Here is a 5,275-nt window from a genome sequence, read left to right on the forward strand (position 1 = left end):
CTTGTCCCGCCGCCGCCCGCGCGCCGGCCCCGCCCCGCCGCGCGCTGATTGGCCTCGCCGCCGCCGCGTGCTGCGGGCGGGCTGCACGCGCGCCCCCTCACGGAGACTCCGGGGCGGCGCAGGAGGAGAACGGCCCCAAAACCGCCTTATCCATCACCCGGAGCGTGGCAGCCAGCGTCCAGGCTCTCCCTAAACACCTCCAGGAGCTGCCACCTCCCCGGGCAGCTCCTTCCAAACACTTTCTCTGAAGAAATTCTTCTTAATGTCCCATCTGAACCTCCGCTGGCGCAGCTTGAGACTGTGTCCTCCCGCCGGTTACCTGGGAACAGAGCCCGCCCCTCACCTGGCCCCAGGTGATTTTTACGGGGCGCTCCGCCCTTCATTAATGCCCTTGCCTAGCGCCCCTCAGAGCTCCAGTGAGTGTGGGGAGATGTGGAGCTTGCGGGCATGCTGCCCATGCCCACTACCAGGGTTTTCATCCGAAACCTCCCCCGGCTGCTCCCCGCGGCCATTCCCAGGCTGAGAGGCGGTGGGAACGCCGGCCCGTGAGGGGCTGTGTCTCCCTCATCCCCCCGAGCACTCCGGTCCCTCCTGGCCTCAGCGCCTGGCACGGGCTGTAAGGAAGAGTTCTCTGCCTGGGTCTGGAATTGCGCCTGTCTGAGGAGAAAAATGCGCTAAATCCCTTGTTTAAGTGAGCAGAAAGGCTGAGCAGAGGAAACCGATGGGTAAGCTTTGCTAAACCCCCCCCCCCCCCCTTGCTCGCCGACTTGGACGAGCTGTGGGTTTGCTGAGTTACTGAGCACATCGTGTTCTCGTATCTGAAGGAAAACCGCTGTCAGGAGCAATGCGAATGTCTGGAGTACAGCGTGATTTATGGTGTCTGCGCCCTTCACTGCTGCTCCGGAATGGCAATTGCAGTTCTCGCACAGCTGTGGAGTTTTGGCGGCTGTTTAGGCGATTGAAGGTATCTCTGGTATGCCTGTAATTGGTTTTCAAAGAGTCGCCCTTCACAGGCAATAACAGGGACAGGTGCGCTGTGAGCGGGTAGTTGAGATCATCCCGCTGTAAACTCCGTCCTTTTCTTCCCCTGCTGGCTGAGCCCCAGTTCGCAGGTTAACGAGGGTTGTGCAGGGACAGTGGCGCACACCGTGCAGTGTTGTGGTCACAGGGAGCTGGGAACGGGTGTGAGAGGGCACAGTGCACCCAGAAACCTGGCTGCCATTCTCAGATGCTTTGGCAATTAAACTGCGCACTCTCTCCGGAGCTGAGAGCAGAATTTACAAGTGCTGCCTCAATTGCATTTGGCTGCAACAGCTGTGTCGTGCTCTCTTTCTGGGGAATATTTTACAATCAAAGGCAGATGCAACTCAGTGCTCCTCCTCTATGGGACAGTACATCGTGTTCAGGTCCTGAGCCACAGACACTAAGTAAAGCCAGAGGGGGAAAAAACTGAGGTCTCCAGGAAAAGCCAGTCTCTTTAATCCACATTATTATGTGAATGGGACTCTTTTGTCAGGTCTACACTAAACGTAGTCAAGTTTTGTTAAAACTGAGGAACTTAGCATACTTATCCCTCTCCTTGATAAGGGAGTAAGGCAAATACCTTGTGCATCTTAATGCATATGTTTTTTGTGATGCACGTTTATTTTTATCATTTTTGGAAATCTGCCCTAAGCTTTGAAGCTGATAAACCATGTAGAGACCAAGACTATCCCCCAAACACGTATCCTAGGGCAGGAGCACAGAGTGATACAACAAACCATGTACTGCCAGCACCAGTGCAGAGCCCTGTTCCCCCACAGCACAGCCACTGCTCTCAGCACTGGCTTTCTCTGCTTCCAGCAGCACAATTCATTCGGTTTTCCATCCCTCACTTCAGCAGAAAACCCAGTAATGCACCCACAATTAATGTGGTGATTTCAGTATCAATTTCACTTGTTAGTTGTTATAGACAGGGTTTTTTCAACTGTAGATGCTCTGTGTAATTGTTCCAAGTAATGCTGCCCAAAGTTTTTAGTAGTGATATTCTAAATATGGAACATTTCTGTGAATTAGATTGGGTCACTATGGCAGAGTTAAAAAGACTTTCATATTCAAAGTTAAAATGGTTGCCATAAATTTATTAGGAAATAATGAATAATAATTGTAAATAATAATATATAATATAGAATTATTAATAAATAGTAAACGCAAACAGTGTGTTTTAAAAAAAAACAAACAACTTTTTTTTTTGTTTTTTTGATGCACTCAGCCTTTTAGTTCATTGTCACAACCTATATTTTAAGTGTGGTTTGATGCACAGGTGTATAAGAACCAAAACTTACCTGCACCAGTTTTTGGAAGTTGAGGTAGTAGAAGATACTGAAAGTATCTGGTGTGTGGTGTTCAATGGAGAAAGGAACAAAACTAATCTAACCTGTTGCTTGATTTTATTTATTTGACGTGGTTGCCTTGTGTGCCTTTTCGATTTTTTTTTGTTTAAATTTAGATTTTCAGTATACAAAATTCATAGGCTGTCTGTCTGCAGCAAGTTGCTTTTGTCTTTCCCAAGGCAGTGACATGATTCAGTAAGGATTCTAATGTATTCAGTTGATGCTTAGGAATTAATCAATGAAATGTAGTTGTAAATACTACAAGGTGTATTTTTGCAAATTTTTGAAAAAGCATATTGCAATGAATTGAGCAAATCGTTTATAAATCATAGCAAATGGTATTGGCCAAAGATTTGTTTGCATTTAGAAGTCACTGTGTGATTGTGTAAGTAATTACAGGTAAACAAGTAAATACAGGTAAATTACAGGTACAGGAGAGAATGCAGCTGTAGTTCTGAGGCATCTATTTTTAATGTTGTAAATAAAAATAGAATAACTTTAAGTATGTTACCAGCTTAGATGGAAATCCTTCCAGGCCAAGAGATGAGTTCTTTCTAAACAAGTGTTACTAGTTAGGTTTATGTAGTCTGCCTAGTCTGTAAGTTTCTAAACTGTCCCATCACTTGTGAAATCCCATGAAAATAATACAGTGTAAGAGTGATTAAGGGGAAAAAACCATTGTTGGGGCTTCAAGGAAGCAGAATGATTGTCCTTAAGGAAGGGACTGTCCTTAAGAACTACAGTACCTCTCAGTTCATTGAGTCAGTGGTACAACACAGGGCAGGCAGCTGATTTAAAATGCTAACTGCATTTTATATTTGACTTGGTTTTCAGCAGGTTTCTTACTTTCCTGTGCCCTATTTGATCTCAGCCTTGCTCCTCAATAGAATATCCAGCTCTGTATCCCTGTCTGGAGCCTGGGAGCTGTGATCCTCACTCCCCACTCTGCTTTCACACTGGGATGCTGGCTGGCCAGCAATGGATCTGGTACATCTCAAAATCTGTTCTGTTTGTAAACTCCACCGCTGGTCTCGAATGGCTTTTTGCCTTCCATTTTGTGCCCTTCTCACCCAGCTTGTGGCTGCAAAGAGAAGAGGGCTCTGAAATACAAGCCTTGAAGTCTTCTGTAAGGAAATTAGGGATAAGAAAGGCTGCTCACATCACCTCCTAATCAAATGCCTTCGTTCAGGAGGTGATGTGACTGACTCAAATAAATGATTGCTAATTTGCTGAAGTAAACTTAACACAATGTACTCATATGTTAACTTCAGTTCAGGGCATACATTTATTTGAAGGGCAATTACACTGTTTTCTTTGTGGTAACCAAAAACGAACCTCATCTTTGCTGAAAGAAAAATTAACGTGACAGAGATGAGAACGGACTATGCGGCAGGAAGGCGTGGTGGTGTGGGCAGCTCCTGCAGCGGGGCACATCCATAGGGTTCAAGCTGGCAAAGCAGGGGAGGCTTGGCTTATGGAGAGATGGCGTTTACACTAACCCATTGCAGTAAGGAGTCAAAGCCGTGGGCACTAGAGGGTGCTGCAAGAACGACTGCAGCACGAACAACTCCGCGTTGGAGGTGCAGAACTCCCTAAAAGGGGAGCTCGCCAGAGGCGTGGTGCCCCTCAGGGCTCTCTGTTCTGAGCCAGCCTTGCCATAAACAGCGCACCGGTGTTCTCCTGGTGGATCCGCTGCTGTCAAAGGGAGGGAATCTGTTTTGTGACAGCTTCCTTAGCAGTGCTCAACAGGCGATGGCAAAACAAGTGTAAACACTGCAATCACTTTTTCAAAGAAGTTTTGTTTTCAAACGTCTCTAATAGAGGGACTGAGCATATGGTGAGAATGAGTAGAGGCAAACTTGATAAATGGAAATTTGAATCTTGATAGTGATTCTGAAGTTGGTATTTAAAATCATTTCACTTGTGTATGTTTTGGTGTCTGATAAATTGTGACAGAGTAAATAGTATAGTTTCAGTTTAATTTAAATAGTTGCTTTTGAAAGTACCTTTTTCTTTTGAAGATTATAAGACTTTAATACTACAGAATTCTTGATTATATTGTCATCCCATACTAGTTTGATTTTACAAGTTCTTTAAGTACTTTGGAAATATTGGCCAATAATTACTGAAGGATGTTTAGTTTGATGATAGAGCTGTTTGGAATTTTTGTTACCAACACTTTAAGGTAAGGAGATATCAGTTACCTAGTAAGTAGGTAATGACACAGTGAGAAGCCTTGCAAGTAAATAAAATGGATATTTTATATGAGAATTTGACAACATGAATTCCACTGAAATTTCTTCCCATTTCATGCATTCCTTTTTTTAATAGTTAAAAGGGAATAATATTTGTTTTCTGACCATTTCTAGTAGTTACAATAGGAAAAACTGTAGCATGTGACAGCAGAAGCCCACCTTGAGGTGGTGTGAATGCACTTGACCTTTCTTCATTCTTTGGGTTGTGCCTTTCCCTTTGGAAAGGGCATTTTGTGGAGATGTGGTACCAAATGACCTCCCTGCTGGCACAACTGTGCTTTTGTGTCCAGGTTGTGAACAGTCTCAGAGCCTTGCTATGGGAGCTCTGTATGGCCCTGTGGGTGCTGTCCCAGATGGTGACTTGTACCAGCTGTGCATCAAATGGGTTTTCTGCATCTGTGTGTGCCTTACACCCAGGCAGTCATGAAGAGTCAGGGCTTTGACTGGAGAAACAAGTGCCTGCCAGATAAAGTGCCAAGGGTCTTCCAAATTACCCCAACAGAGTGGGGACAGTGTGGATCCACGTGCATTGTACAGCACGTTTTCCTCATTGAAAAGCAGAGATGGTGTCTTGTACACATCTATCGTGGCAATGCCAGTCAAATCCCATCACTGTTAACTGCTTGTTAATACCAGCCAGGTGTAGAG

Source organism: Melospiza melodia, chromosome 8 (assembly GCF_035770615.1).
Source record: "Melospiza melodia melodia isolate bMelMel2 chromosome 8, bMelMel2.pri, whole genome shotgun sequence".
NCBI lineage: Eukaryota > Metazoa > Chordata > Aves > Passeriformes > Passerellidae > Melospiza > Melospiza melodia.